Source organism: Sus scrofa, chromosome 3, assembly GCF_054392235.1.
Source record: "Sus scrofa isolate SSC_HxYL_T2T_F1_AM1 chromosome 3, Sscrofa_HxYL_maternal_Yorkshire_Landrace_v2.0, whole genome shotgun sequence".
Lineage (NCBI taxonomy): Eukaryota > Metazoa > Chordata > Mammalia > Artiodactyla > Suidae > Sus > Sus scrofa.
This window is the reverse complement of record NC_139385.1, coordinates 13,662,668-13,677,253: the sequence shown is the minus strand read 5'-3', so window position 1 is coordinate 13,677,253 and position 14,586 is coordinate 13,662,668. Positions and strand designations below refer to the sequence as shown.

At 42.3% G+C, this 14,586-nt stretch overlaps 1 protein-coding gene across 7 annotated transcripts in view; it reads right to left on the bottom strand.

The window, feature by feature from the left end:
• The window catches only part of AUTS2 (activator of transcription and developmental regulator AUTS2), a 1,184,853-nt gene that overhangs the window by 986,005 nt on the left and 184,262 nt on the right, over positions 1-14,586 (bottom strand).

Here is a 14,586-nt window from a genome sequence, read left to right as displayed (position 1 = left end):
GACACAGATCTGATTATTGCCCACTGTGGGAGGAGCTAGAAACTGCCCACACCAGCACCCACAGCTGAACATGGCTTTGTCGTTCTCTTTTATTAGGCATTAGAATAACTGTCTCAGAGTGAGCAACCGTTTTTGAGGAAATGACCACCGAGTGAGAAAGAAAATGTCAATGAAATTTAAAAGGGCGATTAATTTACAATGTGTGTGTCATCAAGAGTCAACAGATGATTCTCTGAAGTACTGTCAATCTGCAGAAAACCATTATTATGTATAAAAATCCTTGCAATGGAAGACTTAAGAAGAATTCACAAGGATTTTCTCCGTTAACAACGTGACTGTTCCTCCGGGCTCTCCAGCAGTGTACCCAGGCCAAGCCGCAAGCAGAGCTGAACTCAAGAGATAGAATGTAAACCAGAAAAACGTAACACTGGAAAAGGAAGATGTTGGTTTGCTTGCCCAAAAGGGACAAGCACTCTGACCAACAGCAATCAGTGATACACACATCGCATACCCACAATGAGCCAGAACGCCAAGGTTCAGAAGAAAAATGCAAGTTCCCTCTCTAGTTGGACAGATAAGACAGCTGCACAAAATAAGCAATAACATAAGATAAAATTTCATTAAGTAATGAAATGAGTTCACAGTCAGTGCTACAGGAGAACAGATAAGGAAGCCATCAAGGGGGACAGAAGTAGACAGAAAAGCCCTTCCATTATCAGCCAAAATAAGTTATCTGGTCCCCATGCAGGAGACAGTGTGATAAGACTTGTGTAAACTAGTTAAACAAGAAATGTACCCTGCCCTCAAGGAATACAAGCTCTGAGAGAGGTGGTTCGGCACAGACCAGAGCTTAGAGGGTAAGCACAATAACAAAGCAGGAATTCTGAGCCACAAAACAGAAAAGAAAGGCTTCCGTAGGGCCTTCTCTATCAAACTCACTGTGCAAGAAGAAATAAATGCACTATTCTTAACATAGATATTCAGGCTGAGGGTTTAGCTAGGGAAACTGTTCCAAGAGAGGCAACAGTTACAGATTCTGATAAACAGTCCACTTTGATCCCAACAGCCTGGTCTGGTTCATGTAACAAACATGACGGATGGTGAGCACATTCCAAAGAGCCAAGCCCATCATCTCACCCTGTGGCCTCCACGCCTCTCTTCTCTCTCAAGATACCTGGCTCACCTCCTCACCCCATTTCAGATCATTACTCCAGAGCCATCTCAGTGACTCTCCTTGGCCAGAGAATCTAAAACTGCACTGCCCACCACCAACAAACACTGCAGCTACTACTCCCTGTGTCCCTTTCTCCCATGGCACTGACCAGCTTGTAACATTCTAGATATTTTACCTATTTATCTTCTTTATCGATGGCCTCCGCCACTAGAATGTTCCTTTGGGTCAGCTATTGTATGTTTTCCTTACTGTTGGATCCTAAGCCTCTAGAACAGCGACTGGCACAAATCATACCAAGTATAAACCTGGTGACTGAATGAATATATGAATGAATGCATGTTGTATTAATACATGGGGTTTTTTTTTTGTTTTGTTTTGTTTTTTTCAGACCGTACACAGTAAACACCTCATTGTATACAAATGCCTTTCAGTTTTTTATATTTTATAGTATGTAAATTAAGTCCATCAAGGTATTTTGCTTTATCTGCAGAAAGTTTTGCCCAGCACTAGGCACCAACAGACACATACAAGCTTTTGAACAAAAGTTCCATTTCCCCTCTATTTGCTTTTAACCATTCTTTCCCACAGAACCTAGCAGTTCAATGTAGAAGTGATAGTTACCACTGCTGACTTCGGCACCTATACCCTTACCAATCACCCATTAAGTGATATATATTGTTTCATTACATTCTTACTTCACTCAGTCCAGAAATGTTTGCTGGCCCATACTTCATGCTTTGCAATGAGGAAACAATGGTGAGAAAGAAGACAAGAATCCTTATCCTGGTAGAGCAGACTCCAGTTCAGGCAGGATAACAATAAGTAAGAACCAAAAACTATGGTAAGTTCCTCTAGGGTAAGTGAGGGACAGTATGCACACAGCAGAGATACCTACTCTAGTTTAGAAAGGAAGGCCAAGAGAAGCATCAATCATACATATTTATCTAAAAGATAAGTAGGAATTAAACAAGTAAAAAGATGAGGGAGTAGGAAATACTGCAAAAGAGGGAATAAAAATGAACGGGAAGGCTCAGAAAGAGAATCAGAGCCTTTCCAGGAACAGTGCACGGAGGTGCTGGGGACAGCTACCAGATCTGTTAGTGGCTGGAGAAGAGGGCAGAGACCCCACCACAAGGGGCCTTCTGAATCACTAATACTTGAGAATCAGTTCATGCCTGGAGGCCCTATGCCCCGAGGCCTGGGCTGGCTGTTATCAGGGGAGCAGAGCTGAATCAAACCACCAGAATTCCCAACCTTTGGCACACTTTCTGCCAGGGAGACTGAAAGACTGAACTGAGGCTGGTGGGGAAGTAAGTGTTTTTTAAAATACAGAATTAGAATATGTGGGCCAACATAGCTTCACAATCTCACCCAGGGGTGTGCCTGACATTAGGGATACAGGGCCAAACTTTAGGGTAAGAGATGACACGAGAAGGAAGGGCTGCTTTGAAATTCTCCATCAGGGATATATCCTGATGTAATTATGGCTTACCCACTCGCACCAGCTCCCACCAGGGCATACTGCTGCCCTGACTTCTATGCATTCAGCCTCAGTCTAGTTGCTGAATCTTAATTACTACATTTTCTCAAAAGGCCTGCACTCCTGATACAGAGGAACTTGGTATAGGAGCCTTCTCAAAGCTGATAACAGGAATAGATAACCCTAACACCCTCAATGCGGCTGGAAGCACCCTTTCCTGGAGTGAACAGTTAGAAACAAATTTCCTGTTACATGTTTATCTGACTTATACTGATTTTATTTGAATATTTCAAAGTACACACTCAATAACTAGATACTGAAATGTCCTTTCAAACATGAGTTTACAGAAACATAAGTTATTAAAGGCAGTAACCCTTAAGTCTATTTTGGTAAAAATTAATTTTTTGTTATCTTTAGATTTTCAATATTCAGAATTCCAATGAGAAAAAAAAAAAAGGCTGAGGTACAATAGCAAATATATGCAGTTACAAATCAAAAAAGCATCTAGAGACTCTCAAAGGAGTTTTGAGAAATTCCATGTATGACAATGTGGTTTATAGGTACCTATAAATAATATCTTCTGCTTGTCTAAAGCAGTGGTTCCCATGGAGCATGATGGAGGATAATGTGAGAAAAGGAATGTATATATGTCTATGACTGGGTCACTTTGCTGTACAGTAGAAACTGACAGAACACTTAAACCAACTACAATGGAAAAAAATAAAAATCATTAAAAAAGATAAAACAGTGGTTCCCAAAACTTGCTAGGGTTCAGGGGCAACCAGGAGAACTAGCTGAAAATGAAGATTCTCAGGTCTTACCAGGAGATGTTCTCATTCCGTGGGCCTAGGGTGAGGTTCTAATATTAGCATTTTTATAAGTGCCACAGGAAATGCTGGAGCTGACAATCTAACCTCTAAACTCACCATGACCTGGAATCAGTAGTCCTTAAAACCAGTTCACAATCCAGAGAAGGTATAAATTAATACACTGGAGCACCAGGAAAAAAAATTAGAGCTTCTATTTATAATTATTTCTCATGCGAACCTTATACAATTTCTAATATACGTTTTATAACAGTGTATCTGTACAGTGTGTAAACAGACTGCATTATAGGATCACAACCCTCTTATGAGGAGGTTATAATTCTTAAAACACCAGAGGCCATGGAGCACTTTTGCCCAGAATTATAAATGAATAATACTCCAGTGTCCCAGGGGAAATGGAAGAAATATAGAATCTAAAGGATAACACCTTGGTCAGGGGGCAACACAATGTTCTAAGACACTCTACAGAGAACGGCAAGTCATAAGGTGAAAAGACCCCCAAATTACTTCCCAACCTGAGGGAAAGACAATTGGGATGCCCATCTGTCTCATGTGTAAAATGAACAGAGTGAACTGCCTTTTCTCTTAAGGGTCCCCAGCACTAACACACCACAGGTTTATGAAGCCCTTGTGAAGAGACACCCTAAGTATGGTAAAGATAGATGGTACCTGTTATACCTCACAAATTCTAAGCAGAGTGACAAAATCTAGAAAATGTCTACAATGTAGGCATTGAGCCCATCACTAGAATCTTAAAGCATTAGAGCTGCAATAGCTTCAGGGCCCCCACATTTTATAGAAAGGGGAAATGGCTCAAAGTGGAGACGGGTTCCAACCAAGGAGCCCCAGGCAGCTGGTGGCAAAGCCGCGTCTCCTGACTTTGGGAGCATAGCCCTTCCGCTTCACCAGTCTCCCTCCTTTCTAAAATAAAGAGACGTTTTAAGATGCCAGAGGCCCAGCTTTCTGAAGATAAAAAATAAGTTCCATTCATTGTTCTCAAATATGATTTATGTTTGTAACCTTTAGAAAGGCGGGGGGGGGGTGTTCTGGGATCTGTTTTGCCTCCCTCTGTTTCTTTTTTTAAATTTTGGGGAGCTGGTGAAGGCATAACCTTACACTGTTAGAAAAGATAATTTAAGAGCTTCTTAAATAAGGAAGCCCAGGAGTGATCACACTGTGATTATCTGGAGGCTGCCGAGAGACCATTTGAGAGCTGAGGTCTTCTGGAACACCACAAATCCCCAGCTGCCTCTAAGAGCGGGCACTTCCTTGAACTCCCTTGGAGACAGGCAGGGTCAGTCTTCTTCCTGCTTTGCTGCTGCACATCTAAAACTCTGTCTAGTGTGAATTTAAAACAAGAAGGCAAGAGCTTCATCATCTGTGCTAAGAACACCTCCGCCTTCCTACCAGCCTGGGAATGCTGAGTGGGCACTGGGGGAGCCCAGCAGCACAGGTTTGGACTCAGGACATGTACACCTAATCTCTGCCCCGAGAACAGTTCCTCTAGATCTAGGGAGTCTGAGGCTGATTCTCAGGCACATGGCAGTTTGTGAACCATTGATTTCTAGAAAAGACGGCAGGGACACCTGGCCTCTGGGTAATACTCTTTCCTCCCCACCTACAACCATCCCTAGGTCCCATAATGTCTCCCCCAAAGAGGTTACTTTTATAGGGGCGGAGGTGGAGAGAGCAGTATCCCAAAACTTGAGACTTAGCCACTCGTTCATTTAAAGTGAAAAGAATAAATGAACTTACATCTGTTACACTAAGCACTTCTCACACGTGATTTCCACTGCATCCTCTCAGTAAAACCCTCCACATTCAGATGCACCCTAGTTCGTTCAAAACTTCTAGGGCGATCTGGACTCAAGCGTGGCTGAAGAAGTATGTTTGCAAACATAAAGAGTGTTATCAGGACAAATGAGATCATACAGACAGAATCACACCATCAAGGACAGGAAAATAATCAAATACACTTAATATACTCTTATTAGTGAATGATATTCCTAATTATACATGAAGGCCAATCCCCCATCCCCCCCAAAAAAGTTCTGCTAGGCAATACTTCATTGCCCTTGCTCAAGTTACCAATCTATAGCTAAAAATAATAGAACTGCATTTCTTTCCAACTACCCTATAAATCTGTCTGCACCATCCCCACAATTGTTCAATTTAGTGAGGTTTGGCCATAAATGTTTTTCTTCTTCCAGATCACACCACAAAAATGCCTGATTCTGGAAAAGACTGCAGGACTGCAGTTTCTTCTCTATTTTCAATTTTTGGTCCACTCCATCTATCTCCCATTGGGTTATATCTTTTCCCTGCATTGTCTACTGACTGTGGAGGAAGAGAAGACTTGGAACGGGAATGGAAACCTTAGGGTTCCAGACCCTGGAATGTGGAAAACATCCACAGCAGCTCTGAATGCTAACGCCTGAAGGGCCCTCTCAAAGTAGTGGATAGACATTTACAGCTTCATAAACTTATTGTTTAATCAAGGTAACTCTGTGCATGAACCCAAGCTCCATGCAGTAATTATGTGGAGAGGAGAACAGGCAGGCCTGCTCCAAGAGCTAACTGGGTCCTGTTGATAATGAGCCATGTAAAAGCACAGAACAGAAAAATGAGGCCCTGTGTTCTGGTACTAGTCCTTCTGCCTCCAATAACAAGTAATGTATACATATATAACATCTCCAATCTCATCAAGGATGGAGATGGAGAGCACTACTTCAGCAATACTTTCAGTTCAAAACTAATCTCCCATCTCCCCTTCTCAAGACAACTGAAATTTACACTCAGAAATCTTTGTGTCCAACAGCTAGTCTCAATTTTTGTTGTCACGACTCTCATTCACTTCTTTTTTATTGTACCTTGGACCATTAAAATAGCCCCCCAACTATTCTAATTCTGCAAATGATTTATTTTGTGCAAAGGTGCAAGAATAACGCTCTGATGGACATCTCTCACCAAGACCAAAACTGGAAGGTTTTCAGCCCATAGCTCCTAAAATCTGGAATCAGGGCCCTCCATGATCCAGCCCAATCGCCCTTTTCAAACTTTTTTCGTCTGTATGAATTTTCCACTGTATGATCAAAAAACTGGGAGCCAGTGGACCAAATTCGTCTGCCAATATGTTTTATTTACGATGACTAAAAATAGCAACCATAATAACAGCAGCATCACACTTAGAACTTCCCATGTCCAGGCACTTTCTAAGCACTTCACATCCAGTAATCCCTTAATCATTGCAATTCTGTGAGGCTGTCACTCTTACTACGTCCATTTTAAAGATGAAAGAAATGAGATTAAACAAGTGAAGGAGCCACCATTTCAACTCATAGAGATGGGCTCCAAAGTCTGTATTCTCAAGTACTGTACTGTATTACCTTCTCTAAAGGGATAGCTGGGTAGATGAACAGGTAGGTCAATAGATGAATGGATGGGTAGGTACATGGATGGCACTATTTTATGAACTATATTAAGGTCTGTGCTTGTGAATGCATAGTCTCCATGCCAATGAGGGGAAAAAATGAGCTCTCTCCTCAACTCTCCTAGTTTTTCTACCTGTAGCAAGAAATAAAACCTTGATACATGGACCTTCCCCTGGGCTGCACAGATGCACCTGCCCAAAGCACAGAAAAGGTCTTACATAATTGAGTGGCTTTATCTGTAATGTTACTATCAAAATAGCGACATAAAAAATATAAGCTCCAAACAGACAAATGCAAAGTGCCTAATAAAGAGGAGAGGCTTCGAGGGAGAAAGAATAAATGAAGTATATGAACCGTGCATATTTATAGCACCTGCAAATTAACTTCCCAGAAACAGCAATAAGCAGATAAAGTACCAAGCCTCAGTGGAATCAAGCACAAAATGGATGCAGCTGCAAGAACACAGAAACATACACACTTTTACTTGCAAACATCTGCCCCCAGTATGCCCAGCAATTCTCCTACATCATCCACACAGAAGCCCAGGAAAAAGAGGAAAAATATTGACATATTCTTGCCTAACATTGATACCTTCCTACAAGACTGACCCCAAGTCACCTTCGATTTGCTTTTAGAAAAGGAAAGGGGCACAGAAAAAAAGGCCAAGAGAACAAGTGTTAAGGGTGGCCCAAGCTTGACTGGATGGTGTAAAGCAAAGAGCTTTGCTGAGAGTGCTGAGCATGCCTTGTATTACCTGCCTGACCTACTGGTACCTTGGGCAGCAACAAGTTCTTAGGCTTCATTGCCCATGTTACTAGGAGGTGAGAGAGGGTGCTGAGCACCGTGCAAAAACATGCTGTCTCCCAATTCCTTGGCACAACACTTTAATCCAATCCTACCTAATTAGCATAATTTCCCCTCCCCACTCACTCCAGGAGTCCCATGCTCCAATCACACTCCACTGAGCAGCCTTCTCCAACTAGAGCTTTCACTTTGCTGCCTCCAGGCCTTTGTTCATGCTTGGAACACCTTTCCATTGTCTCTGCCTATTCCTCATCCCAATGACAGCCTATTTATCTATCCTTCTATATAAGTGGTTTTTAGCTTTGGCTGCAGAGGAAAATCATGTAGGGAGCCTTAAAAAATTCTGATGCCTGGGCTCAAACTCCAGAAATTCTGATCTGATTGCTGTGGGGTATGGCCTGGATATCAGGATTTTTTTAAAATGCTCCCAGGTGATTCCAAAACACAGGCAAGGTTGAGAGCCACTACCCTGGACCAGTTTCCCAAAGAAACCTTTTGCCTAACTGGAATGAACTGTTTCCGTCCTGACATTCCTAGGGTGCTCTGTTTTGACTTCTCTCTTTAGAAGACCCTATGATGTGACGTGACAGCTAAGTCTGCTATAGCTCTGTGTCAGCATTAGAACACAGCCCCTTGGATGAAATGAAAGCTAGGAACTGTTTTACTTATATATGCCATTCCCCCTTGGCAAAACACTTCAGCCTCAGCAGCTACTCAATAAATGTCTGCTGAATTTAATTGAACTGCTGTTTTTATATACTTTGCCAAAAACATGAATAGTGCTAGAATTTTCAATGAGTTTCCAGTGGAAACAGAAACTACCATAGGTCCTAGAAAGTGACAAGTTTACTGCTGGCAATAGGCCACCTCTTCCCTAGCAAGCTCCCTCCTTTCTTATTGGCGATCCCTGAGGGTAGGTAAAGTTGCAAAGAAGCCCAGACCTCCTTACATCCAGAGGAAATGGAATCTATCAAAGCAGGCATTTTCATCCAAGACATGGTACCAAGGGACTTAAGAAGAGGACCGAACAATAGGGCCACGTCCCACAGAGCAAATTTCAACAGAACACATTCGATGGAACAGTCCTGCTCCTGGAGAGAGAGCCCTAAGGCAGTGATTCTCAGAATTAACTGTAAATAAGAATCTGAAGTGGTTGTTCAGAATCCAGATTCCTAGACCTCAAACTCTCCTACCTCTAACCTACTGAAATGGAGTATCTCTGGGTAGGGTGTTCTGATGAAGCCTGGGAGTGCAGAGGTTCAACAAGCTCCCCAGATGAGTCCAGTGCTAGGGACTGGTAGACTACACTTTTATCAACAATGGCCCACAGCAGTTCAAATCCTCCAGGTACTTGGCCTTGTAAATGCACAGACAATCTAGGAGGAAAGGTTTGGGTTAGCAGGTATAATCTGCAGTGCCCGCAGCAACAGAAATTATTTGGGGGTGGGAGGTATTATAGGGGCAGGATACCTTTACAGTAGAGTCTACTGTAAAGTTTAAAGATGGTAATAAAAAAATATTATTGTAGGTAATCAGTAAATGGCTGACAATATAATTATCCCTTTTAAAACTCCCTACTAGGATCATTGTATATCTGATGTTTCCTAGAAATCAAGTAGATGGAGATATCTTTATTCTTAAATCATCTTCCCCTCTATCTTCACAGTGAAGAATGGCCCTGAGCATAACTGCCCGTTCTTTACCACCCAGGAATGTATGCTAGCTGCCATCACCTACGCCTTCCCCACCCTCTCACCCCACCAGGGCTCAGCCAAACCAAAGCGCCTGCAGGTACACGCAAGCTCGCTAGCACAGCCAGCGCTCTAACCTACCTGTGGGAAACGAACCTGAGGTAAGTCTTTCCTGGACACTGGAAACTCAGCCTCAGGTAAGGTATTTAGAACTCTGCAACTGCACTGCTTCTTGAAGGCCTGGAGAAGTTCCCAGGCCAGCCTAGATCAGTTCATTTCTAAAGAGAAAAGCCTGTAGTCACATCTAAGTACCTGGGAATTAAACCATGAAAAGACCCAAACACATCTTTACTTTGGCAGCTATTCTACAACCTCCCTCCCTGACTCTCGTCAATGAAGCAAACCAGCTCCTTCAAATTCAATACCATTCTCGTCACCTTCCCATTAAGAGAAAGCAATTCCCACATTTTAGCCATAAATTAGAAGCCTTCCATTCTGCAGACGTAGGACACGACGTGACCGTACTCCACAAAGAGAGGCCAAATCTCAAACACCTAACTAAACACAGGGAGATGATGTGTGATACTTAAATATAATTACTGTGCTAGGTTCGGGTTTTTAATCTCATGTTTTTCAATTTCATTATGAAATTACAGCCCCAAACCTCTGGACACAATAGTAGCATTGTCGCCATAATCATTACCCGTGTAACTCAGAGGGAGCACACAGCTCTACTGGAGGTCACTCACCAAGCACAGTAAAATGCAGGACTGCACAAAGGCATCTTGCTCCAGCTGATCCCATTCAGTCCAGGGACCACAGAGAGATTTAGGAGTCTGAACAGATGACAAGATGTCAGCAATTCAGGGCCATTATTTTTAAAAAGCATGCTTAGGGCTGAGTTATATAAATTGGAAGATGGCATCAGAAACTAGGAGGTCATCCTCCCATCATAACCAGCCTCAAGCACATCCCTGCTCAACAGTGTGGAAAAACTGGGGTGGGTTCAGATTAGTGGAGCCAAGAAGTCAACCGTGGAGTTAGAATATAGGAATTAAGGCTGGAGAGGGGATAACTGCATTTCAGTTATATGAGGACAGAAACTCACTGGGGTCTCAGGGGACAAGCAATCCCACATGAGACTCAGTGGCACAGCATAAAGAATTCAGGCTAGAAAGGACTTCCTGAGCAAGCAAAGATAAGCTTATTTAGGGATAGCACAGCATCTCCACTAATGGCCTTTGTAGAATAAAACAACATCGGACTTTCACAGTTCTAGAATATCCTTAGTGGGACAAGGTGATACTTTGCTCTAATAAACACCTAAGTAGTACCAGCGACGTGCCAGGCACCACCCTCAGTGTTTTATGAACAATTTCATTTAACGAAAGTAATCGTAAGAAACAGGCACTGTAATTTTTCAGGTGATAAAACTGAGGAGCAGAGTTTATGGCTTGCCCAAGGCCAAAAAAAAAAAAAGTGGATCTTAACCTGAATACTTTTACTGTAGGATTCCTACTACATGCTCCACTATGATTCACTTCAAGATAATTCTCATTCATACTTATTCTTATTGTCCCTCTCTCTCTATTCCTCTCTCTCTCTCTCATACACACACACACACACACACACACATACATTTTCCATTATCCCACATAATGTGTATTCAAATTTTGGACTGTGATAAAATCCAGATTACATAAATAGAATGATTCTCTGATGTTTCACCCCCTGAGAGATATATTCAGTTCCTCCAAGTTCAAAAATAAAATAAGAACTGATTCTTTTAAACGAATACTCGCCCACTCTCTATTATATCACCTTTGTAAGGGTCAGAGAGTTACTGACCCGCTGTATGCAATATAACAGTGACAGGTGTTTTTAACTTCCAAAAGGAACTAGGGAATGCATGACTCTCCTCATCTCACTGGAGAGATGCTTGCATTCTCCCAAGAGAAGAGCCTATCCAAAAACAATTGTGAGCTCCAAGAGTAATCTTAATACACCTTTACACAAGGACCTACCGCCGTGTACAAGTTTAGTCCCTACTTCATCAAAGGTACTACATTTTCCAACAGCCACAATGAGGTAAGGTAAGGCTGACCCTGCATCACTTCTTGATGAATATTCTGGTTCTGGTTACAGAGAAGAAAGGCGTGGTGACCCTTAGTCCCAGCATAAAATACAATTTTCAATGTTCCTAAGAGAATGGTAATAGGAACTACATGGATCTTCCTCAAATCAAAAGCATGGAATAATAGCATTCGGAACTTAACTATTTGAGAAATTCATCTAGAGAATTAACATTAAGTAAAGAGCATCTAAGGCACTGGTTCTCAAACTAAACTAACCTTTGGAATCAGTTTCACAAAATATTTATGTCTGGGGCCCACCATCAGAAGTTCTGATTTGATTGGTCTGGGACAAAGCCTGGGCACAGGTATTTTTTATCAGGTAATTCTAACATGCATCAAAGTTTGAAAACCACTGCTTTAATGGAAATTACCCACCTAGTCTTATTTTTCCGGCAAAAAGGTACATCACAGCTAACTTAAAATGCTGAGATGCACTTTATGAAAGTGGCCTTGATGCCACATCCTTGATGTCTTTAGACAACAAAAAGTCACACACAAAAAGAGTCCTGCATCTTCTTGGAAACCTCTGTTTTTGTATCATACATTCGTTTAATGCCCTTTATCTAAAGACTTGCATATATACTTGTCTTCTAAGTTGGTTGTAGGAAAGAGTATCTATCTCCTTATAAACCTAATATGTTTCCTGTTTCTGGAAACTAAAAATCAAGTGCCCTGTCCTGCTTCATTTATAACCCTGAGTGCTAGAAGTATTCGAGCTGAACTGAGCCACTAACGGGAATACGTATTCCCTAGCTATATATTTGATTCTCCTTCTGTCTATGCAAGTTTTGATTAACTATTCCTCTATTTTTCTTTTTCTTTTCTTTTAAGGAGCAAAGTATAGAGGATCTTTTTTGAAACTTGCTTCAAAGGCCTCTGTGGGAACAGACAAAAGCAGAAGATATAAATAATGGTCATGTTCATGGCGGCTGACTTTTAGGGACTCTCCTGGGTACCTTCCCTCTTTGCTCCTCAGACTTGACTCATTATTCGGGATGCCTCTGTTCTTGAAGAAGTACACAAAACCAAGTATCCTGCGGGCTACATTATATTCCCGCAATACCGCAAAAAACCCTACTGTCAGAGATTCGGAAACAGAATAACTGCTTCTCGGTTTGTTTTCCTCTATTTGGTATTTCTTTAGATTGAAGTCTACTCAGACCTCAGAAACTCCAAGTCTAGTCTCCAACGTGGTGGTGCTGCTCTTCCCCCAGAGCCTCTATTTTTGTTTCCCCCAACTTGCTACTCTTGGCAAAGTAACTTCCACCTTCTTCCTTTGCACCCCCTTCCATATGGCTGGAATTAATGAGCCTACAAGCTGGGGGCAATGTCTCTCCACAGCTGTCTTTTCAAGCAATTATTTAGAGACAGAGAAGGAAGTCATTAACAATCCTGGGAGTCAGCCAGAGACAGCTCTGCCACACAAAACACTCAGAGAGGGCCCTGGGCCAAAAGGTCACTTTTTATTGGGGGCTGGGGTGGGGGAACAAAGTGGTACAGAGAGGAAAATAAAGGAGCAGGTAGAAGGTTTTCAGTATATTTTTCTGGCATATTCTACAAGGTCAGTTTCTTCTGTGCAAAAAGTCTAGCTGAACCAGTCAAGAATTCCATCAAAAGTGACTATGGGCAAGAGAAAGAAGTCTGTCCTTTAAGGCCAAAATAGCTGCCTAAACATGGTGAAAGTTCCCCTTCTTTCCCGTGAGGCTGGGAAAGTGGGTAAAGACTGGTGTCAAATATTTTAACAGTAGCTACTAGAACAAATGATCGCGAAGTCTATTTGAAAATATGCCTGATTAGTGAAAACCAAAACATTTTACACAAGGTGGCAGATTCCTCCTGCTATGCCTAACCCCTCACCACACTGACACTGGCCTCACCAACACAAATTTTCTTTATTTTTTTTTTAGGGCCGCACCATAGCATATGGAAGTTCCCTGGCTAGGGGTCGAATCGGAGCTACAGCTGCTGGCCTACACCACAGCCATAGCAACGCCAGATCCAAGCCACATCTGTGACCTACATCCCAGCTCACGGCAATGCCGGATCCTTCAACCGACTGAGCGAGGCCAGGGATCGAACCCAAGTCCTTGTGGATACTAGTCAGGTTCATTACCGCTAAGCCATGACAGGAACTCCCACCACCAATGTTCTTGAATGCTGGACAGAGAGCTTGCTGCTGCTTCCTGCTAATTTCCCCTCTTGGATAAAACGAAGCTGTCTTTCTGTGGGAGGAAAAGGGCTTCTAGATTTTCCCTGTTTGTTAATAAAGAGAAGTAACCAGACGCATCTTTCTTTTCCTTCTGCAGAAATTGACCATGCAGAGATGTTCTGAGAAACCAGTCAAACTTGGGCCTCATAATCTGATTTTAAAGCAATGTTCAGGAGCAAGTAGGCGCCTCCTTGAACTCCACAATCTTGGAAAATCTTCAGAGATGAAAAGGCCTGTGAAAAACTTAATTGTTATGTCCTGGACCAAACAGGGGAAGAGCTAGAAAAGGCCAAGTTCAAATTTTACCAAGATTATGGGCATTGTCCTTAACTTCAGAGTCTCGGCTTCTTGATCTGTAAATGACACCAAACCTCAGGTGATATGCTTATGTTTTTCAAACTTTTTAAAGCACACCATAATAAAAATACTTTATTTTCGGGATGTGGTGCACAAGTAAGCACGTGTGTGCACACATGGATACACTCGCAAACACCCATCTCTTACACATCTATCTGAAATAAAGTTCTGAAATAATACACGTTCTTATTGAGATACACTCTGACATCTACTTGATTCTCCTTTTTTAAAAAAATGCTGGTTGTCACCCACTAATGGGTTAAGAAAGGCTTTTTTAAAAAACACTGTGATATGGAGTTCCCGTCGTGGCTCAGTGGTTAACGAATCTGACTAGGAACCGTGAGGTTGCGGGTTCGATCCCTGACCTCACTTAGCGGGTTAAGGATCCGGCACTGCTGTGAGCTGCGGTGTAGGTTCCAGACGTTGCTCAGATCCCGTGTTTCTGTGGCTCTGGTGTAGACCAGTGGCTACAGCTCCG